Source organism: Prionailurus viverrinus, chromosome B4 (assembly GCF_022837055.1).
Source record: "Prionailurus viverrinus isolate Anna chromosome B4, UM_Priviv_1.0, whole genome shotgun sequence".
NCBI classification, from domain to species: Eukaryota; Metazoa; Chordata; class Mammalia; order Carnivora; family Felidae; genus Prionailurus; species Prionailurus viverrinus.
The window spans coordinates 53,809,053-53,836,448 of record NC_062567.1 but is presented as its reverse complement, the minus strand read 5'-3'; the positions used below and the strand labels follow the sequence as shown (position 1 = coordinate 53,836,448).

The window sequence follows — 27,396 nt, the reverse complement described above, 5'->3', positions numbered from 1 at the left end:
TTGCATGGATTTATATCTATCCCTCTCACCAATAAATGTGTTGTGCTGGACCAGTTCCTGGCCCATAATGGGCATTCAGTAAATATTTGAATAAGTATATGACCATGTTTTGTCCTGTTTATTGACCACCAGAAGTTGCATGGTAGGATTCACCTGAAATTCACATAATGCTGAATAATTCCTGAACTACTGTAATGGAGGTTGAGATGACATCTTTTAACCACTTCTTTAGTTCACTGAAATGTGGAAGAGAGAAACACTGAAGTTTGAGGTATGCACAGGATGATCATGGATGGTATACATTATTTTTATGATCTTCTGCTTGGGGAAAAACCAGAATTTTGATAGTAAGTGAGTTATATACAAAATGAGAAATGAAGTCCTTCCCCTAACTCATCTCTCTCTCCTTTTCTTTCTTCTCTCCCTCTGTGTTTGTCTGTCTCTCCTTCTTTCTCCTTTACACTTCTCGTCTCTTTTCTATTAAAAGTCTCTATATCTCAGTGAAGAAGAAGAAAGAAATCTACAGGGACTTGAATATATTACTTATATTTTTCTTTCTCATTAGCTTAACATAATTATGTTAATCATAATCAGTGCTTCTGTTTGGAGCCAGGAATTATTAATGGCTCATTCCTGTCAATACTTGCTTTTACTCCAGAGTTACATCCCATTCTCTTTTCTAATAAGGTAACAGAGAAGAGTGTACAATTCTAAAGTAATAAGGTATAACAAGGTGTGTAATTATTATACAATAACTTTCTCTCAGTGAGTTAAAAAAGATATGGAACAAAGGGCAAGATCCTTGGAAATCCTTGCTGTGCAGTTATTATAACCTAGCTGTGCAGCAGTTATATCACTTTTGCGAAGAATTTTAGAAATTCTAACATAAATCATTTAGAAAAAAGAAAGAAAATCATTGGGAAAAATTATAAAGAAAATGCCAGTTTATGAAATAAGTTTTACTATTTTGAACTTCATTCTAGCTAATACTGCAGTAGATGATAATTTCCTTGCTTGTTGGAGATTAGTTTTTTAAAATGTCTTCCAAAATTAGGCGAAATGTTATAACGGAACTTACTTTTCTTGAGCAGAGAGTTGAAATGATAGTTTATGCAAAGTCCTTACTAAACAAAATAGAAATACAAAGTTAAAAATTTCAAGTCTTTGGAGACACCAGCATTCAAACTTTTCAGAGTGGAAACTGAACAGTTCATAAGGCTGTCAGTAAGAAACATAAAGAACCCCAAATTAAACTAAATATGACTCTAGAGTTTCAGATTTATATTAACTGTGTGTGGGTGGTTCAGTGGTGGAGACACTGGAGTATCTATAGGCTGATATTGTCATTTTGCTACCCTAAAGAATGTTATTCCACCTATGGATCTTTTATCATTTCCTTCAGACTCAAACATTTTAGAGGTATTAGGAAACCCTTTACTGAATGAATGATGAAACTTTCTGTAATTGCTAAAGCTCTAAGGACTGGACTTTGTCTCATGCATCTTTCTATTTTTTTTTTTTTTTTTTTTTAGTCCTAAGGCAGCACCGTATAAATTGTGAGAGCTCAAAAAATACTTGTTGAATTAACTAAACATACTGAGATAAAATTATTTGGAGAAATTACTTTTTAATTTATTATGGCATGACAAAAGAGCAAGTTTGGGAAGGCACTTAGATAAAATTAAAATAAGGCAGACAAAATGAGATGAGATTTTGAAAGTTACTGAGAATTTAAGGCTATTGGCATCTTCTATAAAATATGTAGACCATTGTTAACTGTTGAATAGCTATTTTCATCACAAATTAACTGTAAAAATAATGACTGACCTACAAAGGGCAGATTCTTGAATGCAATAAAATTAAGATGTATAGGGAAAGAATTATGGGAAATTACATGGAGATAACATAATTTTTTGAGAAACATGTCATCCTGGATATTCTATAAGGCCAGGAATATCTTGGAGATGGCATCTATGGTAAAATGACTAAACCTGATGATTATCAGGTCTTATTCGATTTGAAGCCATATTATGTTGTTTACCATGATAATGGAGAAAGCAAGAAGTCCACTGACAATATTATCAACATATATGACAAGAAAGGAGAGTACAACCAAAGTCTCAAATAAGTATCTAATCCAATGAGCATATGTCACTTCATCTTCTATGATGGAAGAAATTCAACATCATTAACCTGTCATCTGGCAGCTAACTGGTCTTTGCAAATACAGTCCCATAATGAATTCATATTGGTCCCTGCTATTGGGGAAAATAGGCAATCAGTATTGGCAGTGACCAGGTTAGTCCTGGTTAATGCTATGAGCTGAATGTTTGTGGCCCTCAAGTTCATATACTGAGGCTTTAATCCACAATGTAGTGGTGTTTGGAGGTGGGACCTTTAAAAGATAATTTGATTTGATTGAGGTCATGGGTTTGGAACTCCTGGAATGGGACTGGGCTCATATAAGGGGAATGAAGAGATCAGAAAACTCAGCAATGTGAAGATACAGTGAGAAGAAGGTTGTCTACAAACCAGGAATACTGGAACCCTGACCTCAGACTTCCAGCTTCCAGAACTGTGAGAAATAAATGTTGTTTAAGTCTGATATTTTTCTATAGCAGCCTGAGAAAACTAAAACAGTTAAAGGGGTGCAGGTTGTTTGTTCAATAATATCTCTATCCCTCTCACCATGGTTCCCTTGTTCATTAACCCATTGATTAAACCCTGCGCTAACTGGAAAAGTACTTCCACAAAAGTAGTACATTTACAGAGTAGATTATCTGTCTGCCTGATTGTTAAGGTTCTCTTCCACAATACAGGTCTTTTGTTGAGCAATAATACGAGATAGGATGTCTGTCATGCTCTGGTTCTATTTTTAGAATATCTTCCACATATGGACTAAAAACTCAGCCAGACTATTAGTCATTAACCAGGAATCACTGTAGAACCTGACCTTGGATTATCCTTCCTTCTTTTCAAAGTGAAGAAGTCTTTTCCACTGGGAAGACTTCAGGGTCATGCTGAATGGGGCTGTATACCACAGCAGTCCACTTCAACTTGTGTTAACATATTAAGAAAAGCTAATAAACTAGGCTTGAGTTTTCTTTACACCCAGCCAACTGATCATAGGAAACTCTCCAGAAAGCCATACTAATTAAAAAAGAAGAAGCAAGGTAGCACTAGAAAAGCTGAGGGTGTAATTGGCTCATGTAACTAACTTTTACCTCCTGCATCAGCTTATTACTTTTCCATAGATACTATTTTCATTTGACTACTGTTGTACATATTCAACTTCTGAGACAGAATGAGTGGTAATATACCCAGCTCATGATGGTAGCTTGTCAGTAACTTTGAAGGATCCAAGTTTTATCCTGCTTGTGGTTGAGGAGTTAGTCTCTGAGCTTCATACAGATGCTGGCAGAAGACACAAGAACTTTTGGGCCAGGACTTTACTACTTATGGCACAGTAAGTAGTCTGTTTGTATCAGTTTGATGTTTGCATCAATCCTAAGAAAACAATATAGGGTAGTCCCAAATGTGTGCTGCGCGTATGGTAGATTTTTGTGTGTTAAGGAGGTAAGCAAATGAATCTCTGCCTTCTAAAAAAGAAGCACAATCCTGAGGTACACATGGTACTCCTAGAAGGAAAATATTTATAAATGATGGGGATTGAGTGAGACGTATCAGTTGGTGACACTGGTGGGCAGTATCTCCTATGGGGCCTCTTGTCTAGCTATCAGGGTCTTATGATTTATAGTTCAGTTTGAATAACTGGGCCCAGTACTTGTTGGAGGAACTGCTTGAGGGAAGCCAGTCCAATATGTCCTGTTTGTCTATGACAACAGCTAGGTGGCGTTACTCTACCCCTTTAAATGACTGAGAATGAGGGTAGGGAGCAGATGGGGGTGTTGATAAGTGTTTCGTATGGGAGGCACAAGAGTTCAGGTCATCCCCTGCTGCTTCTGATAGACTTCAAAGTAAGGTTAAAGGGATCGTTGATAAATTCATGGTCAAAGCTACCCAGAAAGGCATGACAGACCCAGCAGTCAGTTCATTTTTTAAGGCACTTGCAACAGTTCTGGAGAGTTGCACCAGGGTGTTAATCTTCTGGAGGAAGACACCAAGATAGTCAATGTCCCTCTCTCTCCCATACTCCACAGGGTATAAAGTGTCCCTTCCCCAGGTCCAGGTTGTTGTTCTCCCTCCCTTGCTGATCAGTGTGTCCCATTTCAGAGTGGTAACTTCATTTGTTCCCAGCCATGCTTTATTTGTACCCAGTCTTTTCATCTAGAAGGGTCAAGTGCAAGACATCAAGGGCACTTTTATAAAACAACTAGAATTAAGCTTGATTCCTATAGTCCGCCTTCTGGGCAGGCTTCCACTCTGACGATGTGCCACCTAGTTTAGCCTGGGATTACTGTTAAAGAAAAGAAAGGCACATCATTCCCAATAATGTTCAAGATGGAATCCTGAAGTTTTACAATAAATCTATTTGACCCCCAGCCACTTTTATCCTGAAAAACACCCAGAAGCAGGTGAAAGAGAATTATCCCTTTCTGGGAATCCTAGAGGCTACATTCAATGACTAAATTGTATAGTAAAAGTGTATGAACTAGGTGGAGAGGAGCTAAGGGAGGTAGTTTTTGTCATAAATGGTACATCATTGTCAAATGGCAAATGGTCTAAAAAGCCAAAGACATGACACAGATTAGTTTCAAGGGCTAATATGGTGTGTCTTGAGTTAGCTGATCAGTAGCCTCAAAAAGTGTCAATGTTGATGAACCAAGCCCAGGCATTTAGGAGAAACTTTAAGAATCATGGTCCCCAGGCCACCCTTTATCCAGGAGGCCCAGCTTCCCTGTGGTAGCCACCTAAGGTGGGCTGGAGCCACTGCCCAACCCTATCCACTTCTACCCTAGGCCTCAGTTTCCCCTTTCCTCACACAGGGCACTAATAACAAGGAGCTAGCCTTGCCCACTCCCACCCTTCTGCTCCTTCCCACCCCCTAAGGTTCTGGTTCCATCTTTCCTCTGTTCACAAACTACCTCTGGATAGTTGTGTTGGTTTTGTTCAATGTTTCCATTCTTAGACATCCGTCATTGCTGCTGTGACCAGCGCCAAATGTTCATCCTCATTGCCTCCTCCTGTTCTGCCCACATCCCCCTCCTCCAAGATGCTCTTAGGGGAAGGGGCCTGGGGCAGAGCAGGCTGGGTTACCGACCACCCCAGTCCCAGGGAAGGTAGGGGCCTTGCCCCTAGGATGCTGCAGCAGAGTGAGGAGTTGGGGGGGGGCTGTATTGACCGACAAGCGTGTAGGGGCCACCTTTCCCCCTGTTCTGCCGAGGAGGAGGTAGCCATTATTTGTCCCAGCCTGCCCCCCCCCCCAATCTGGTTTCCTATTTGCAGTTACTTGAATAAAAAAAATATCCTTTTCTGGGAAAAAAAAAAAAAGAATCACGGTCCCCATTGAGCCAATGACTTAGTTTCATGTGGAGAAGGTGGGGATAAAATTTCCCCCAAGAGGATAATTGCCATTTTTCATGTAAAACTGAGATACCACTGGGGCCAGGAAGGATCTGTTCTTTCATATGACATTCCCTTTTGAAAAACAAAGCTTTCTGAGCCTTTCCCACTCTGTTAGTCATTGAGTCTGAATTAACCCACACAAAAATGGGATGTCAAGTCACAGAGTCATAAGACCTCCATGGGCAAGATATTAAATTTTGACAACTCATCAGAAAGCTAATAGCTGCTTTTCCAAAGGTGTACATTTAGTAGACATGTCAGGGGGGCCACAGTTTAAAACCCCAAGGACTGTCTCCACATGGAGGCTACCTCTCTTTACAAGTGGCAGTGAGATTTGTCCTACTACTACTTCTCTCCTGAGCTCTTCCCAAATTGGGATAACTTCCTTTGGCTCTTATATGACAACGAAGTGCCAGCATATAACACATCAATCTACACAAGCAAAAAACAATACTTTGAATTGGCCAAAGGACCCCACTTGACAGATCTTGTTAGCTTATCTCCTCCATTGTGACTGCTGCACAAAATCCATCAGTGGGATCCTGGCACCCTTTCTTTCCTGCGTCTATATGGGTGGGAGACAGCTCTCATTTGTCACAGAGTCTTAGCCGTAGAAGATGGAGTCCTTCTTCTCTCTGATGTTCCCCAGCATACTCAGGAAATAGCTGAGGCTGGAGTCTAGTGAAAGTGACAGAATGAGGGAACAGGGCTGGAGATAGATGGAAAGAGAGAGAGAAAGAAAGAGGGAGAGAGAGAGAGAGAGAGAGAGAGAGAGAGAGAGAGAGAGAGAGACTCCATGCCAGTAAGCAGGGCATATTTATTCTCAGTGCCGGTAAGCAAGGTACTTCTGGTTTTGAGTGACTATATCATGGCTCAACCAAATGAATTTCTTTTTCTTTTTTATTTGAGAGAGAGAGAGAGAGAGAGAGAGAGAGAGAGAGAGAGAGAACAAGTTGGGGAGAGGAGCAGAGGGAGAGAGAGAAAACAATCTTAAGCAGGTTCCACACTCAGTGTGGATCCTGAATAGGGGCTGGATCCTGTGACTCTGGAATCATGACCTGAGCTAAAATCAAGAGTCAGAGGCTCAACCTACTGAGCCACACAGGCGCCCCTCAACCAAGTGAATTTCTAACACTTTTGTTCCACCCATAGCTCTAAATTAGAGACTTCTTCACTCTTCCTCCTCCTGCCTGGAGGAGTGCGAACAAAAACAAGTGCATGATTGAGACAACTTGTTTCTTTCCTACATACTGGCGCTCAGGCTCCTGGAAAGGTAAGACAGTAGTGGACCCTTACTCTCCCATCTCGCCCACCACTTGGGTGAGAGCATTTGCTTCTAGACCCTGGGGAGGCTTTTCAGATCCCCTAACTCAGTCCACAAACAACACTTTCCTCTTCCAGAAAGCCATGTCTCTGTAAGCATTCTATTTTTGTCACCAAAACTGTCACAAACCTTGAAGGGTCTGAGATTTTACTCCTCTGACAAGTTAACAAGTTAGCCTGCTACAGTTCCACAGATGCTGGCAGAAAACACACAATTCCTGAGGTACAGACAAAGGACTTCATTACTCATGACACAGTAGACAGACAAAGCTTCATGTCTACATTGGCTCCTTTGTCCCCAAAGTCCCAGAGGGCCCAGGTGATGCTGCACACACAGTGGATTTGTGTCACAGCTGAGAAGTCCTGCATTTAGGAAACCTCAGTCCTTTACAGGGGCTATTAGCAAATCGGCCCAACCTTTGCACAGACAAGACACATAATCTCTAATTTCCCAGGCTGTTTTCTATGCAAATGTCCCTAAAAAGATAGTTCGGGACATAGACTTGAAAACTGGATGTGCGGAAACATGATACTCCCATGGAAAACTGTCTTCCAACATATTTTTACCTGATGTTACATGTTTAAGAAGTCAGTCTCCACCACAGTCCAGTAGTTAATCAATCCATTAGCTATTTCCCAGAAGGCCAAAAAACATTTGACAAAGATGAAATGGCTTTGTTCCAAAACCCTAAAGAATTCTGCTGTGATTCTTCTGTATGTGCTTTTTGAGAGCCCCATCTAATCTGCCTTAGATGCTGACATAGGCAGAGTAATCCCCCCAAAAAGATGCTCACATCCTAATCACTAGAACCTGTGAATATTAATCTTTATGGCAAATGGGAATTAAGGTTGCAGATGGAATCAAGATTGCTTATCAGCTGACCTCTGTACCCACGTTTCCTGCTTCTTTAGTGTCTGATCTTTGCAGGGCATTGTGGCATAAAAGAAAAAATAGAGGCTTTGGATCAGACAAAATAGGGTTTAGAATTCTGATCCTATAGCTTGGACAGGCTATTTAGCCAAAATCTCAACTTACTTGTGAGTATAATAAGGATGAGAAGAACTACATTATGGAAATGTGGTATTTAAATGAGATAATATCACCAGAGAAGATACTCAAGAGATGTTAATTTCCAATGCCTTACTGTTTTTTCCCCCAATGTCTTATGTTTAGCGAGTACTAGGTAATCAAGGTACCTTAACTCAGATAACATACTACGTGTATTAGTTTGGTAGGTCCAATGTAACAGGGTACCACAAACTAAGTGGCTACATCAAGAGAAATGTATTGTCTCACGGTTTGAGAGGCTAAAAGTCCAAAATCACAGCATCAGCAGAGTTGGTTCCTTCTGAAGACTGTGTGGAGGATCTGTTCCATGCCTCTTGCCCATCTTCTAGTGATTTTCTGGCAATCTGTGTCATTCCTTGGCTTATAAAAGCATCATCCTAACCTCTGACTTCATCTACAACTGTTATTCTCATGTGTATGTCTGTATACAATGTTCCCTTTTTGATAACAGCATCAGTCACATTGGAGTAGGGCCTACCCTACTCCAGTATGACTTCATCTTAATAATTACATCTATAATAATCCTAATTCCAAAAAAGTATTTGGAGATACTGGGAGGTTAGAACTCCAAATGTATGAATTTTGAGAGGACACTTTTCAATCCACAATGGTATTCTAAGCCATCTCCACTACTAACAGCTTTTTGTAAAACTAGGAATTTAATGTTAATAATTGTCAATCCCGATATCATTTTCTTCTACTAAAGAGTGCAGGTTTGTCAGATTGTCAGGTAATAATGTCTACTATAATAATCTACACAAAACATTTAATGAAAGCAATTACTGAAACATTTCTTTGGTTAAACATCATATAATTGTGTTCCCACAACATGGCACTATAACCAGAGAAGGTCAAATTATTGTCAATGAAAGAACCTCTGTAATTCAGGAAGCTTTACTATTTATTATTATCAGACTAAGTCAAACTACATTGTTTGATTTTCATATTATAATACCATATTTTTCATGGGCTCTGATTAACAGTGATAAATAGTACACACATTATGTATTGATTACCACTTTTAAAGCCACTTTGTACGCAGCCTCCGTTTAAGATTAGTATTGGAGTGGCACCTGGGTGGCTCAGTGAGTTAAGCGTTGGACTTAGGCTCAGGTCATGATCTTGCAGTTCACGAGTTTGATCACTATGTGGGGCTATGTGCTGACAGCTGGGAGCCTGGAGCTTGCTTTGGCTTCTGTGTCTCCCTCTCTCTCTGCCCCTCCCCCACTCATATTCTCTCTCTCTCTCTCTCTCTCTCTCTCTTCTCTCTCTCTCTCTCTCTCTCTCTCTCTCTCTCTCTCTCTTCTCTCTCTCTCTCTCTCTCTCTCTCTCTCTCTCAAAAACAAATAAACTTTAAAAAATTAAAAAAAACATGTTAGTATTGGAGAGAGCACAGCCTTGGGTTTGAAGAGAACTCTGGCAAGAATGGTGTTCTAGGGATCCCTACAGCCAGTGTAGGATCCATATGATTCTGTCTCTCACTTCTTTTTTGCCTTAGTCATTTGTTTAAAAAATGCATTAGGAAACTACTATGTGTAAAACACAATGCTGTACTAAGTGCTAGAAAGCCTTACTACTAAGGACCTCACAGTTAAGTAAGGGGAAACACAGTCGTAAATCAATAATCAAAATATAATGTGGTACTTCCATCTCTGATCAAAATAAAGTAACAGGAATTTAGCCTCCTGCTGAAATAACTCTAAAAGGCACATTTCTATAAATCAATGATTATTAAGACATTAGACATCAAGTAACAAAAGACAGTGATTTCTGAGACATGAGCAAAAACTAGGTAAGCCATAAGATTGCCCCAGCTTGGAGCACCTTGGTTGCTCAGTCAGTTAAGCTTCCAGCTTTTGATCTCAGCTCAGGTCTTGATCTCAGGGTCCTGTGCTAAAGTCTGGTATTGTGTTTTCTGCTGGGCTCCTCACTGGGTGTGGAACCTACTTCCAGAAAACAAAAACAAAAACAAAAACAAAAACAAAAACAAAAACAAACAAAAAACAACAAAAAGAAAGATTGCCCAGCTTACTGCCTGGAGAGAGTTTCCAGGCCATGGTGCAGAGAAGAGGAACCCAGCTGGAGCTCAGTGGATCTTCTGAAGTGAGGAGGGGGAGCTGAGAGTTCTCATGGTAGACTACAGGAAAGAAGAAACCTATACAGAGAGGGCGCTAGAGACCCAAAACAGTCCCCCCTCCAATCTTTAGCTGAAGACTGATCATCACTGTTAAATGAGGGAACTTTCGAAGGTCAAGGAAAGAACAACCTGAAAAGATGAGAAGGAATAACACTTGAAGCTCACATAGGTCTGAGAATAATATGTTTTCCCAGCAGCCAGAGTGGAAAACCTCATAATTCACACAACATCAGGCTAACTACTCATAGTGGACCAAAATTAGCCCTAGACTAAAGATTGCTCTGGTCTAGCTTAACAAAGCTTAAAACTAAGTCCCAAAAGGGTCAAAATCTTTCCAAGTAATTTAATTGTATCTCAGAACAAAGCTCAAGAATATTTATAGCAATACAAAAATATCCATACCTAACAAGATTAAATTCACAATGTCTGGCATCCAGTCAAATATTATCAGGCATGCAAAGAAGCCAGAAAGTATGACCCATAGGAGAAAAATAATATGACTTGGGTTGAGATATCAGGGATATTCATAAGAAATTATGGGAGTACAGAGGAAAGGACAACGGACTCTGCTTGGTTAATATGGGTGAGGTAGGCTTCCCGGTGGAGGAGAGAGCAAATGTGAAAATTAAAGAATGAGCAGGTGTTATCCCGCTGAAGACAAAAAGCATTTGTGACAGAGGCCACTGATGTGCCACAGCCTAGAGGCATGTAATTACAGATTTTCTATGACCAAACAACATATAAGTGGGTCAGTGTGGCTAAAGGCAGGGAGAGGCACGAGAAGATTCAGGAGAGCTGTGTGCAAATCTGGACTTAGGGTGCATCCTGTTTGGCAAACTTTTTCTGTCAAGGTCCAGACAGTAAATATTTTAGGCTTTACAGATCACACAGAGTCTTACTGTACACTCTTTTTTTGTGACCCCTGGGCCATAAATTGTAGATCCCTGCAGTGGATGACGGGGCAGGATTGAATGTTTTTCAAAAGAGAAAGAGCTATTAGGTTTGTATTTCAGAGAGATCATTTTGCCAGAAGTGTGGGAAATGCATGTGAGGGGGTAAGGTAGGGACGCTGTTGACAGAACAATTGTGTTAGCTCAATGGAGAGATAATAGGGAGGGTAGGGGCCCCGGCTTTATGAGCCCGAAACCCTGAAGTGAAGTCTGGGTCGCATTATAGATTTGGAAGTTACCAGCGTATATCTCAGTTTAAATCGCAAGGATGAATAAGATCGCGCCAGAAGAGCAGGCTGAGGGAGGAGAGATTTGATTGAAAGACTAATATGTGCTAGACACACTTACTTGTTAATTCATTCATCCTTAATATTACCCCATATAGATTTTACTACTCCCATTTTACAGATGATGAACCTGAAGCTCTGAGGTGTTAGGCAGCTTACTCAGAGCTACTAGGTAGGAAGAAAGACAGAATATAAAACCAGTCCATTTGGTTCTAAAGCTCTTATTCTGTTCTCCATTGCACACTGCACTTGGCTCTTCTTAGGACATCATGCTGGTGGCCTTCAGCTGCCACTGTGGTCTCTGGTCACACTGCTCCCTCCTCACTACATATGTGTCACAGCACTTTCTCTTCAAACTATTCGCCAGTGGTCCAGGTACCCAAGAGCTGGCCACGGTGTTCACAAAGGAAAGGGACCCTGTGTGGCTGCGGCCAAGCGCTTATGGTGTGGCACTTTCCAAGAGAACACACCTTCTCTCTCCGCAACTAACTGTGGCTCCAAGCCCTTAAATTTAAACCAACCCCACTGCCCTAACCACTAATCCCTTAAAACTTAAAAATTCAGATAGTTCATACGCACAAAATTCACATGATCCCTGAGACACTCTCCTGTAGTGAGGAATTTCTAAAAGTCAGTGCTAGCACTGCAACTGTTCACAAAGAGAAACTGGCCAATATTCATAATTCTTCAAACATATGGTAAGGCAGAGCATATTTTAAATATCAAGAACATTTACTCGAGACCTTCCCAAATGGTTTCAAAATTTTATTTGGGGTTTGGACATGGATCAAAACATGTATTTACCTGACAGAGCATGGCCGGGCGGAGCCTTCCGGGGTGCGTATGTTTTTCATGCCATGATATTAAATATACGTATTAATTAAATTTTCCCTCCAGTCTTGCACCAGGACTGGGAACGGCTTTGAGAGCTAGGCAGTACTTCGCTAAAGTAACTCTAACATACTTCTCTTCACACGAGTTTCCCCTTTTTATTTGTTCAGCATGAAAAACAAACAGTGAGCATATGGAAGGATAACAGGGAGTGCTGAAAACTTTGAAAAATATTTTGTGCAGGTTTAATTTTGGTTACACAGGACTTAATGTTTTGAAGGATTTAGCGCAAATTTCTCCTCTTTCCCAGGGAATTTGCCGATATGAAAAACAGAATCGCGTTTGCCCTTGAACGCACGGGAGCTTTGGGAAGAAGGAGGCAGAGCACTGTGGACTGTAGCACAGATCCATTTCACTCACCGGAGGCTGAGAACCTCAGAGGAGGGCGTGCGTCACGGCCTCATACCAATACTCTAAGAAAACTCGAAAAGACCCCACGTCTTTCATTTTTCCAACATTTTACTCTCATTCGAGCAGATCCGTTCTTTTAAAACTAGAAGTTGCATAAAAATACTGCAGAGAAATGCTTTTTTAATTTATTGGATTGAATCTTTATGCCCAAAATCTTCAGGACCACGAATCATGAAACAATGACTTTATATAAATGTGATGGGACTAGGACATCAGCTTAACCACAGAATATTTGCAATGCCTCGGTTGCTTTAAAAGGACTCAGGTCTAATTTTCTGAATTCCTGGCTTCTCCCCATCCCTGTTTCCCCCATATGTCCTCCACAGTTTCTTTCACATCATCTCTTTGTTTCCACTGAGCTATCTTTCTCTGCCCAAAGCATCTAAAATTCCACTTTTCATGAGAAATCTACTTTGATTACAGGGCAGGAGGGGGTAGACAGAGATGGAAAAATGAAAATGTTCTCTCCTTTTTCTAGCAGAGTCACAAACATCTGACCATTCTTTGGCTTTAATTTCAAATAAAATGAAATGTAAATCATCCTTAGACAAACACCTTATTATGCCTTGTTACACCTCTTCATACTTTTCTAGGAATGTGGCTTATTGATAAATATTTCCGTAATATTAAATCCATGGATGAATTCATTCCTTTTCATTAAAGGATCCCAAAGAGAGCGAGGTTTTCTTCTATATGAAGTAAAATTATATTTGTTACATGTGGATACATATATTCGTATATAAATGTGTGTGTATATATATAAACATATTTATTATTTTCTTGGTTTTAAATGCAACACTTAAAAAAAATTCCTTTTTTAACAGCAAAAATAATAACATATTTTGTCTTTAGAACTGTATTGTTTCTGTGAAACATGAGATCTCTTGTGGATTTGTAAGCTTTGAGAAATATGAATATAATAAAAGAGGCCAATGTCACTGACATATCGTGAACACCCACCACTTGTTTTTTAAATAGTAAATGCAAAACACATTCTAATTAGTAGCTCTAATCCTGTTGCTTGAAAGATTTATCATGTTGACTCTATTGCAAGTGTACCACCTTATAGATCAGAAATTTCTAGTGAAATGAAGATCTGCTTTACAAATAAAAGAAGATATGGCTGCATATAAATCTGGGTGTGTGCATAATTGAAAGAGCTATAGACACAAAAATGGGGAGGGAACGAGCAATTCCTGGAATTGATGCCCATTGAATCCCTGCCCATTTCTAAAAAAGAACCTTGAAAAAAAACATATCCTGGCAAAATATTGGTTTCCATTACTTTTCATTTTCTCTTGCCAGGATCAGAACCAGATGTTCTGTAATATAGCAAAGTCTGTTCTATTGGCATTTTTGGTTGTATTAACTTCAGGAACTACTGGAAATTTTATGTGAGAAGATTCACAGGTGATTAGCATCCAAATTTCCTGAGACTTCAGAGGTTTTGATGGGGTTGGAGAAGAGATGGCATACAGTGAAAGTGTCCAAATATCCTGTGTTCTCTTCTTGATATGCTCATATTCATAATGAAATACATATGCTCATGTAACTTATCTTACAACATATGGTACAATATAATTGAAGAAACTCTATGCAATTATTTCACCCCTCCAAAAAAAGAAAACAGTTCTACATTACTAATAAAAACTAGTCAAGGCTTGGAGTGTCTGCTAGAGATACAGATTTTAAATATAGCCTACCCAAATATCCCACAAGTTTAAGTGAAAATAAGAATGGAACATTGTACAACTAGGTTGCAATTTGGGGTACTGTCATTTACTCTTTTTCCCCTCTCTCACTTCTAACCTACTATAAACTGACCTAAGTGATTTCAAAACTGACAGCTCAAGCATGTAGAGCTTGAAGTTATGTGGCAAATCGTACTTAAAATAAGATCTATGACTTTCATCCTCTGCAAATTTTGTTAAATCAGTTAATGGGCGGGGGCGGGGGGTATCTCTTAAAATGCAATGCCATATTTAAAAGCATTCCTCCCACTCTCCCCACATACACTACATTTGAAGAGCTGGTCAAAGTGCTTGCATTTAAGAGCATTTCTAGTACTAAATTCTGGCCGTAGTACCATAGTTTGTCTGTCATGAGAAGCTTGCCACCCCTGGAGGTTCTATCATTATGGCCAACCTAGTTGACATAGCATTGACCATGTGAGTGAGTTTCAGTTGGGTATGCTTCTGTTTTTAATTTTACAATGGCTATTAGGTGAGGCAGTGAAAAGCATGCGCATTGGTAAGGTAAAACAGCATAATATAGATGATAATATTTTGCTTTGGTGAAATATTCTTTCTGAAGAAGCTCCCAATTCTTCATTTGATTTACTGCCTCAGTGGTGGTGTGGAAACAAATGTGATGAGACTGAGCAGGCCTCTATAAGAGTGGGAGGGAACGTGGTCACGGAAGTGTCAAACTTTCTATCTCCACCCCATCCCACACACATGCACACACACAAAAGGCTTTATGATAGAATTTCCAGCATAATATTTCATATCCTGTGGGAAGAATGAGGATCAGAAAGGTTATCAATAAAACCAGGCAGGCTATGACCAGATGTTCACAGAATCCCTAATCACAAGGCTACCGGGCTGATCTGGAATCCCGACATTTCCAAAGGTCCCTTTAGTAGTGTTTCTGTGGATGAGTCGACTAGAAATATTAGGTCACACTTTCCCCAAACATATTACAACCATGATCTATCAAAAGACTAAGGAATGCAAATTATCCTTATATAGATTTTTTTCCATGATATATTCCAGTGAACAATACCTTAGCTACTAGTTGAAACTTTAGCAGGAATTACTTGGTAACCCACTGAAAGAAAAAGGGAAACACACACATGAGATTCTGGGGCTGGAGCAATGGAATTTAGGACACAGGATCATAGGATGGAAAAAGCCGATGAGGTACAGGGTAAGGTGTCAATGATAGGTCTCAGTCTTTTTCACAATTTTCCCTCAAATTGGCTTTGACAATGAGAGTCAAAATTACATCAGATACTATTCTAGCTTGACAGTGTCGTGGACATTACTTTGTTTTTCTCCATCCACACTGCCCAGAGATGGATTTAACTGTGTATTATCATTCTAATTCCTAAAATGGTAAATCACTTTGGAAAGAAGCTGGCTCCCTTCCAAAAGGTGGGTTTTGGAATCTCTGGAAGCATCAAGAGACATTTTTCTTAGAAGTTTGGCAAAGTGCCCCATTGCCTGGAGAAAGGGTTTGTTATCATATTTGCCAGAGTATAAAATATAATTACCCCCTTTGAACTAATATGCTTCAAGCTGATCCCAGATAGCTAATCAGAGTTGATCTCAGTTACTATCCCCCACTTCCCAAATAAAAGTAACTATCAGGCCTTGATACCAAGGGACTTATGTGTAGCTTTCTGGACTATCTGACATGCCTCTGGGCCAATGAAAGCATGTATAAAAAGACCTGGCCTAGAGAAAAGCAGGAGGGCAATACTTAAATGTATGAAAATTTAAACAGAAATATTTCAAATGCTGGTGTGTCTTATAGTCAACAGAAAAGATGATCAGACCATTTGTGTTCTGAAGGCCTAAAAGAAAATTAGTCCATCCTCTGTAGGTGTGAGCCCTACAAAGGGAAAGTAGTGGTGGTTCTGGTTCAGAAAAACTGTAAACACTGTAACAAATCATGTCCTCATGCTAACTGGCCACCCTGGCAGACAGTTGGGCTTAGGATATAAAGAGTTGAGCACTAACTATTGAAACCTATGAGCTGCCCAAGATGAGTCAAGTGATTATGATTATCCTCCCTCCCTGTGGAACCACTGCAGAGGGCCTAACTATGTGGATTAGGGGAGCATCATCACTGGGCAGACTGGTATCAGCTGTCAAAGGTGACGCCACATGATAACACAAAGCAAGAGCAGCAGCGGTCCAGTGAGACTACGTTCCCCCCTCCCACTGCTTTGTACTGCATCTGCCCTGAGGTTAACAGATCTACTGGAAGAGAGAAACAGATACTTTCCGGCTGATATGATTCATTAAGTATGAGAGTAAATAAATGGAAAAATAAGTATTATAAATAATTGGAAATTTATATTGACTATATTCATCAGAAACCCTCTCAACACTCAGATTATAAAAGAGAAAATTTAGGTTTAGAGGAACAATGATCAGGGCTAGAGGTGTTGTTCTAAATGTTATGCAGCAATTTAGTCCCATGCAAGAAAGGAGAAGCCATTTCTGATGTCTCTTCCAGGGCTCTATTCATTACACCAGGCAACATTTGCTGAAGTCCCACAGCCTTGCTACTGCCCTTTGATGATTGCCTACTTAATTCACTTATCATACATTCATCCACTTATTCAATCAACAAATATTTACTGAACAACTGTTATGTGCCAAACATTCTCCTAAATGCCAGGAAAGCAGAAGGGAAAAATACAAATTCCCTATCCTTGTAGAGCTTTTTTTAAAGTTTATTTATTTTAAGAGAAAGAGAAAGCACGAGTAGGGGAGGTGCAGAGAGAGAAAGAGAGAAGAGAGAGAATCTCAAGCAGGCTTTACACTGTCAGCACAGTCTGACATGGGGCTCAATCTTATGAACCATGAGATCATGACCGGAGTCCAAATCAAGAGTCAGATGCTTAACAACCTGAGCCACCCAGGTGCCACTGTAGAACTCTATTTTAATGAATTTTTTTAAATTTATTTTCACATTCAGAGAAATAAAAACTATGTTGAAACCTGTGACAAATAGAACATCTCAAAACCTCAAAATCATCCTCAATAACTGCGCATAGTCAATGAATTCCAACTCCTAGACATTGTTTGATTAAATACTCCACCCCTATGTATCAATAGACTCATCATGACTTACAGTGGATTAGAGATCATTTATGGACTAACAGATAGTCAGGTAAAGGTTAACTAAGCAAAATTAATGTGGGCAAAGCTTGCTTTTAGTACTCATCATTTGTCTTCTCTATGCTCTGATTTTTTTTCTCCAAGAGTGGCATCATCTTTTTACCCTGGTGATATAGCTTCGCTCCCCAATCTTTCCCTTTCTACTTTTTCTCATACCTACATTCCCTTAAGACCAAGATGTAAATACATGGTGATGGCTTTAAGTGCTTTAACCCAGGTGCTTTAGCAGAAATCAGAATTAGGATGAACAAATCCCTAGAAGAATTTAAATCCAACTAGTACTAAAGCTAGACGGTCAAGCATTGATTGGCAGGGGGTAGAGCATAGGAAACCATTTCAACAGTATTTGATTTTTGTAGGCATCTGTGAGTCTCTGAGTTTGGGATCACAATCACTGATGCCATTTTGGCTATTATTATAATGATTTTTATTATGTTAAGTTATGAAATATAAACTTACATTAATAAGTTGGACATATTTTAAGATATTAATTCTTATAATATTTGCTATTGCTTATTAACAAATCATTAGTTGATACTTGCTCGTAGATTTAGAAATTATCAACAACATAGTCATGTAATTTTGCTATTCATGTAATTTTGCACAGCTCAAATACAGGACTCATAGGCATTACATTCTTCTAAAAAATCAAAACATGGACATAATTATATTGATCTTGGATTTGATCCTACATGTAGATCTTCACAAATTCCAACTTAAAAAAAACCTAGAGACAATAAAAAAAGGAATGCTCATAAACATTAATACTAAAGAAAAGAAGATAAACATATGCCAGAAGAAAGGAATCCCAAGTGTAAGGCAGATGAAGTTTGATTTAGAAAATGCTTCTCCAGGCTTTGTCTTTGAGTGGACTACGTGAAAACAATTAAGAAGATATATTGTATTTCCCATTACCTCAGAGCCCACAGCCTATGCCAACTCAAGCCTGCTCACAAGGTGCTACTTTTTTTTTTAATTTTTTTTTTCAACGTTTATTTATTTTTGGGACAGAGAGAGACAGAGCATGAACGGGGGAGGGGCAGAGAGAGAGGCAGACACAGAATCGGAAACAGGCTCCAGGCTCTGAGCCATCAGCCCAGAGCCGGACGCGGGGCTCGAACTCACCGACCGCGAGATGGTGACCTGGCTGAAGTCGGACGCTTAACCGACTGCGCCACCCAGGCGCCCCTAGGTGCTACTTTTGAGAGAAAGACTGTCCCTTTCCTGTTTCTTCAATCTCAGAAATTTACATGCATTCAGATTTAGAAAATTACAAAAGCCAAGAGAGTGATAAATTGACAATAAGCATGGTTTGCAGCTTAAGAGGTATAGTTTCTATGACCAAAGTACATTAGGTCAAACAGAGATAAAAAGGAGCCCCAGGGCAGTGCCAGCTTAGTAGTGTAGCATTTTAAATGCTCCATTGGTTAGGAAATAATATATTAACATCTGCTAAAAGTAAAGAATCAGGTAGGTGCTGTTCAACTTGAATCCCAGCTAAGAAAAATAATAAGATAGTATCAGTCATCTCTCAGCCTCAGGTAACCCTCACTCATGTCATTAGTAAATATTAAGTCTGGAAACACATTGCCTCATTTGAGTAAAATCAAAGTAAAAAAATACGCACACACACAGAGATATATTATATATAACATATATAATATCTTTATATATATAATATATAAAATATAATTTTATATAATACCTATTATATATACATAATATATATATTTTTAAAAGGTATTTAAATAATGGACTAATAAACAATGGACTAAGAAACTGAAATCTCAAAAAATAGATTTATATTGAAAATTAGAGGGGTGTCTGAGTGGCTCAGTTAAGCATCTGACTTCGGTTCAGGTCATGGTCTCATGTTTTGTGTGTTCAAGCCCCTCTTCTGGCTCTGTGCTGACAGCTCAGAGCCTGGAGCATACTTCAGATTCTGTGCCTCCCTCTCTCTCTGCCACTGCCCTGCTTGCCCTCTGTCTCTCTCTATCTCTCTCAAAAATAAAAAAATCATTACAAATTTTTTCAAAAAAACAAAAATTAGAAAAAAAAGTTTCAAAAATAATTGGCACACTCAACAAAATTTAAGAAGATATAGCCACTATAATTCTATTAAAAGGTTGAGACAAAATCCAAAATAAAAAGTCAATAGGATGGACTACAAATAGATGTAAATAGAAAACAACTCCAGGAAACAAATATGCAATAACTGGAGGTATTAAAATATAGAAATGATAAATAAGAAAATGTAATTTGTCATTTGACATCCATATTTGTAAATTACATCTCAGAGAAGAAAGAAAGAAAGAAAGAAAGAAAGAAAGAAAGAAAGAAAAAAAAGTCTTACATCTCAGAACAAGAAGGTAAAAATGTTAAAAGCAAGTACTGAGAAAGTGAAAGACTTGAAAAACAGAGAAAAAGAATGTAAGTATAAGTACTCCACTTGAAGAAGAAGCAACAACCTTTGGTCACAAAGACATAACTAGAGAAAGTATTCTGAACTAAAAAAGACTCATGTTAGCAATTGTGTAGGTTGCCCACACTTAATGTTAAATGACTGGGAGAAACGAATGTCATTAAACATTTCCAGAAGAAATATTTGAAATACAAAGATTGTGAAAATTTCTTCAAGCATTATGAATATATCACAATGGCATGTAGTTTTCCTTCATGATATTAATAAGGATAATGTAACTATATGCAGAGAAACTTTTGTAGATTAAGATGATAAAAATTTCATTTTCATATTTGAAGAAAATATATTCTCAGGTATGCAAGAACGTGGAAGATACAATGCCTTCTATATAATATGTAATTAAAGACTTTTGAAAAAACAGAGATAAGGTAAAATAAAAAATGAAAAACTTAAAAACATGCAATAAGTAATGAGAAAGCTAAACATAGATTCATTTTTAATAATTATTTTATACATGACTTTAAAATTAAATGTCACAATATCAAAATTGTTCAGAAAGCAGTGAGTATAATGTGTAAATTTTAATGAATAACAATCTTATTCTAATACTGGTATATGCACACAAAGAGAAGTGCATGACTCTAAATTCAGATAAAAGCAAAATTGTGTTTCATTATGTATCTTAAAAAGAAATTAAAAATACCTTAAGAGGCATTAAAAGTTATCATTTTTTATGTTAGATTGAATGGAAAATTACAGTTAATATTTTTATTAATATTAATAAACCGCTAACAGACACATAATTTATGCCTTTTAAAATAATAGAATTTTAAATAAATGCATAAAAAACAATCTATTTACAAAGATAAACATACATTAATCAGCAAAATTTAAAAATATAGTGTATACAATGACAAAGTATGGTAAATGTCAATAATAATGATAAATATAGACCAATTGTATTTTGTATGAAAGAATAAAGATCTTTAGATGAGTTTGATAAATCAGAGGTAATGCATCTTAATGCTATGTGTTTAAGAGATTCACCTATTCTTAGTGAAATAAAAAGATTAAAAGTTAAAAAATCAGCAAGACATTATACAAATACATATATAAAATAAAAGGAGATCGTAAGAATAATTGAAAGAAAATACTAAAACAAAGACTATTTCATTAAACTGCAAAGTGAAGACAGAACTGCTAAATATGTGAATTAGCTCAACAAGAAATATACAGGTATAGGAATAACAGTATAAAACTATATGTCATGAAAGAAGACACTATTAGAAATTTCTACCATATCCCGGAAGAAAGGCTCAGTAATGTATTTTCATTATCAAACTCTCATATCAAACTCTCAAAATTAATTTTTGTATTTAATAAATGTATCAGTTAAAATCCCCAATTCTTGAAACTTAAAATGACTCCATCATTCATCAATAAGCAGAACAGTATGTATTTTTTAGGAAAGGTAACTAATGAAGCAAGACTTAACTAAATATTAAAAGATACTAAAAACAACTATATTGAAAATAGAATAAAAATAAAACAGGACAGATTAGTTAAAAAGAAGAGAAATTTTGTAAAAAATCCCATCAAAGGTCCATACTATATACTAAATATATATAAAATGGCATTTTAAGTTAGCAGATGATAAATGGATTTTTTTAACAAATGAATCTAAGATAATTGGTTAAGTATTTTAAGTAAATCCATATTAATTATTGGATAACAAAATAGGTAAAATGGACTTCCAGGGAAGTTGGAAGAGCAGGAAGATGCTAAATTCACCTTATCCCATGAATACACCTAGATAACACCTATGTCCAACCCAGAAAATGACCCTAAGAATGGCAGAACAGACTCTCCACAGCTAAATGCAGAGAAAAAGCCATATTGAGGAGGGTAGAAAGGGTGGAGACGTGGTACTGAGCTTAATGGGCTCTTGGACTGTCCTTGGGAGGGAGGAAGGTCTTGGGGGGTAGAGAAGGTGCTTGCCAAGCACCCTAGGAACAGGGACCCCACACAGGTAAAATGAATCCTGGTAACATTCAGCTTTGAAAACCAAAGGGGCCTAATTTTGTATGTTCTTAGAATCAGCAGGGCTTAACACCTAAAACTTTAATAATCAGTAGGTTCAGCTGCCTCAGTCAGAAGAGCATGTGACTCTTGATCTCAGGGATGTGAGGTCAAGCCCCACATTGGGTGTAGAGATAACAAAAAAATTAAATTAAAAAAAAATCAGCAGGCTCAGCTCTGAGACAGCCAGGAGGGCAAGAGGAAAATGAGTGCCTGCCCTTAAAGGGACAACATGACAAACAGTGATGCAGAGATACAACATAGAAGCAGCAGTTTGAAAATTGCTCGGGGTATATGGAAAAAAGACTTATTTAGTAATCCATAGCATATGCTAAAAGGAGAGGGATTGTTAGATTTCTCAGGAAGCAAAGGAGCTGGAGGGTGCCATTTACTCCCCATCCCCCAACCTAGACCCAGAGACACCTGTGGGAACCGACACAATACCAGCACTCTCCAACTAACTTGCTGACAATACCCCCCCCATTCTCCTGTGCACACACACCCTCTAGCCCTGTGGCAGCAGTGTTCTAAAGTGGCTCCAGGTCCCCTCCTACAACAGACCTGTGAAAACCTTGATAATACCACATGCCCCAATCCCATATTCACCTGTGGACCTCCCCTTCCAATCCGCCCTGGGCAGAAGTCCGTCCAAAGTGGTGCTTGAAGCATAGCAGTGTGCAAGCAGCCCCATCAGGGGCCAGCACCACTCCAAAGTGACTCCTGCCCTAGGGAGAATGGAAGACAACCACACACACCAATCTAACTGTGGCCCCAGCAGGGGGCTGGAGGCAGAGTGTTGGTTTCACTGCAGATCTTACCCATCAATGAAAGCTTTGCAGGGTACAACACAGGGAAAGCACCATGCAATTCAACACTGATGCATCTCTGGCAAACACTTTGTCTGACTCAATTCAAACCCAAAGCAGCCCCACACTTGCTCATTAACAACACAGGGAGCAAACACTGCCCACAACAGGCAAAGAGAGCCATTGAAGATGACTGGACTGAAGGAAAAAGTGGCTCAGCCACAATAATAGGAGAATGCAACACACACAGGAGACACCTCTGAAGTGCCACTTTCTGGTGAACAAGGGACACTGCACTACAGAGCACTACAGGATGTCTTCTTCATAAGGCCACTACTTTCTTTTGTTGTTTTTTGTTTTGTTTTTTTTTTTTAAATAGTCTTTTATTATTTTTTTTCAACTTTTTTATTTATTTTTGGGACAGAGAGAGACGGAGCATGAACGGGGGAGGGGCAGAGAGAGAGGGAAACACAGAATCGGAAACAGGCTCCAGGCTCTGAGCCATCAGCCCAGAGCCCGACGCGGGGCTTGAACTCACGGACCGCGAGATCGTGACCTGGCTGAAGTCGGACGCTTAACCAACTGCGCCACCCAGGCGCCCCAGGCCACTACTTTCAAGAATAGGAGACATAGCTGACTTTCCTAACACATAGAAACAGACATAGAAAGTTAGATAAAATGAGGAGACAGAGGAATATGTCCCAAATGAAAGAACAGGACAAAATCATAGCAAGAGAGCTAAATGAAATGGAAATAAGTAATATGTTTGACAAGGAATTTACAATAATAATCATACAGATACTCGCTGGGCTTGAGAAAAGAGGGGAGGACCTCAGTGAGACCCTCAACACAAGATAGAAAAGAAAAAAAAAATCAGAGATGAACAACTCAATAAATGAAATTAAAAATACTCTAGGTGGAACAAATAGTAGCCTAGAGAAAGCAGAATGAATCATTGACCTGGAAGACAGAATAATGGAGAGCCATCAAGCTGAACAAGAGACAGAGAAAAACATTAAAAAATGAAAATAAATGTAGGAAACTCAGTGGCACCATCAAGCATCATAACATTATAGGGATCTCAGAAAAAGAAGAGAGATAAAGGGGAAAGAAAATTTATTTGAAGAAATAATAGATTAAAATTGTCTAAATCTGGGAAGAGAAACAGAAATCCATATCTAGGAGTCACACAGAGTCCCACCCTCCAAAATCAACCCAAGATGGTCCATAGCAAGACACATAGTAATTAAAATAGCAAAACATAGTGATAAAAAGAATTTTAAAAGCAGAAATAGAAAAGAAAACAGTTACATAAAAAGGAAATCCCATAAGGCTATCAGCAGATTTTTCAGCAGAACTTTCTTTGCAGGCTAGAAGGGAGTAGCATGATATATTCAAAAAGTTCTGATAGGAAAAAACCTGCAGCCAAGAATGCTCTATCCAGCAAGGCTATCATTTAGAATTAAGAGAGAGGTAAAGAGTTTCACAGACAAATGAAAAGTTAAAGGAATTCATCACTGCTAACCCAGACTTACAAGAAATGCTCAAAGGAGAAAGTATGACACTAGATACCTAAAACATAGGGGGCAAAGGAGTAAATAATGGGTTCAAACTCAAGCAGCCATCAACATTATAGACTGCTATATGCATAAGATGTTATATATAAACCTAATGGTAACCAAAAATCAAAACCAATAATAGATGTGCAAAAAACAGAGGAAAAAAATTCCAAGTATATCACTAAAGAAAGCAAACCATAAGAGAAAAGAAGAAAAGAAGAAAGGAACAGAGAAGAACTACAAAAACAACTGTAAAATAAGTAACAAAATGGTCATAAATACATGCTTATCAATAATTACTTTGAATGTAAATAGGTTAAATACTCCAATAAAAGTAATAGGGTGATTGAATGAATAAAAAAGCAAAACTCATATATATGCTGCTTACAAGAGACTCAGACCTAAAACACGTGCAGATTGAAAGTGAAGGGATAGAAAAGCATTTATCACATAAATGGAAGTGAAAGAAATCTGGGGTAGCAATATTCATAGCTGACAAAATATACATTAAAACAAAGCCTGATAACTAAAGAAAAAGAAGGACGCTATATAACCATAAGGAGAACAATCCAACAAGATGATATAACAATTGTTAATATTTATGCACCAAACATAAAGTACCTAAATACATAAAGAGCTAATAGCAAACATAAAGGGATTAAACAATAGTAATACAATAGTGGTATTGTGACTTTAACACCCCACTTACAACAATGGATAGATCATCCACACAGAAAATCAACAAGGAAAAAAAAAGAGGAAAGAAAGCTCCCAAATTCATTCTATGAGGCCAGAATTACCTTGATACCAAAATCAGATAAAGGCACTTCAAAAAAGGAAAACTATAGCCAAGATCTCTGATAAACCTAGATGTAAAAATCCTCAATAAAGTGTTAGCAAACCAAATTCAGTAATACATTTGAAAAAATCATTCACTATGATCAAGTTGGATTTGTTCCTGGGCTGCAAGTGTGGTACAATATTTACAAATCAATCAATGTGAAGCATGACATCACAAGAGAAAGGATAAAAAACTATATTATCATTTCAACAAATGAAGAAAAACGTTTGACAAAGTATAAAATCCATTCATGATAAAAACCCTCAACAAAGTAAGTTCAAAGGGTACATACCACAACATCATAAAAGCCATATATGAAAAACCCACAGCAAATGTCATATTTAATAGTCAAAACTGAGAGCATTTCCCCTAAGATCAGGAACAAGACAAGATGTCTATTCTCACCATTTTTATTCAACATAGTACTGGAAGTACAGCAATCAGCAAGAAAAAGCAATAAAAGGCATCCAATTTGGTAAGGAAGAAGTAAACTGTTCACTATTTGCAGATGACATAATACTATATATAGAAAATCCTAAAGACTCAATCAAAAAAACTGCTAGAACTCATAAACGAATTCAGTAAGGTCACAAGAAATGCACACACACACACACACACACATACACACACACACACACACGTGTGTGTGTGTGTGTGTGTGTGTGTATGTGTGTGTGTGTGTGTGTGCAGAAATCCATTGTATTTCTATACACTAATAATGAAGTAACAGAAAGAGAAATTAAGAAAACAACCCCATTTACAACTGCATCACAATTGATACAATACCTTGGAATAAATTAACTAAAGAAATAAAACACCTGTACTCTCAAAACTATAAAACATTGATGAAAGAGATTGAAAACAAAAACAAATGGAAAGATATCCCATGCTCATGGGTTAGGAGAACAAATATTGTTAAAATGTCCATCATACCCAAAGCAATCTCCAGATTAATGCAATCTCTATCAAAATAACAACAGCATTTTTCCCAGAACTAGATAGAACAAATAATCCTAAAATTTGTATGTAAGGAATTACAAAAGACCCTAAATAGCCAAAGCAATCTTGAAAAAAAAAGGAAAAAAAAACCTAGAAGTATCAAAATCCCAGATTTCAAGATACACTTCAAAGCTGTAATAATGAAAAGAGTATGGTACTGGCACAAAAATAGTCACATAGATCAATGAATAGATCAATGAATATGCAATGGGAAAAAGATAGTCTCTTAAACAAATGGTGTCAGGAAAACTGGACAGCTACATGCAAAAGAATGAAACTGGACCACTTTCTTATACCATACATAAAAGTAAACTCAAAATGGATTAAAGACCTAAATAAATGTAAGACCTGGAACCATAAAAATCCTAGAAGAAAGCACAGGCAGAATTTCTCTGACATCAGATGCAGCAACATTATTCTGGCAAGGAAAACAAAAGCAAAAGTAAACTATTGGCCCTACATAAAAATAAAAAATAAAAAAAAACTTCTGCACAAACAAAGAAAGCAATCAACAAAATTAAAAGATAACCTAACTGAATAGAAGATATTTGCAAATGACATATTGGATAAAAGATCGGTATCCAAAATATATAAAGAACTTATATAACTCAACAACAACAACAACAACAAAAACATAATAACCCAATTAAACGTGGGCAGAAGACATGAAGGACATTTCTCCAAAGACAACGTACAGATGACAACAGACACATGATCACTTATCATCAGGGAAATTCAAACCAAAACTGTAATGAGATATCATCTCATAACCTGTTAGAATGGCTAAAATCAAAAGCACAAGAAACACAAAGGTGTTGATGAGGATGTAGAGGAAAAGGAACCTTTGTGCACTGTTGGTGGGAATGAACCAACCTGTTGGCTCAGGTCATGATCTCATGGTTCATGAGATCAAGCCCTGCATTGGGCTCTGTGCTGACAGCGTGGAGCTTGATTGGAATTCTCTCTCCTTCTTTCTCTGCCCCTCCCCTGCTCCTTTTCTCAAAATAAAGAAACTTAAAAATATTTTTAAAAATTAAAAATAGAATTAACATATAATCCAGTAATTCCACTGCTGGGTATTTGCCCAAAGAATATAAAAACACTAATTTGAAAAGATATATGCATCTCTATGTTTGTTACATCATTATTTACAATAGCCATGATACAGAAGCAGCTTGAGTGT

General features: G+C 37.9%; 1 long non-coding RNA gene across 1 annotated transcript; it reads left to right on the top strand.

Moving 5' to 3' along the window:
• Nucleotides 1-4,860: 4,860 nt before the first annotated feature.
• Nucleotides 4,861-26,446, top strand: LOC125171071 (uncharacterized). The gene is made up of 3 exons (XR_007154176.1): nt 4,861-5,280; nt 14,624-14,626; nt 26,436-26,446. It is a non-coding gene; the product is annotated as an uncharacterized LOC125171071 (long non-coding RNA).
• Nucleotides 26,447-27,396: the final 950 nt, after the last annotated feature.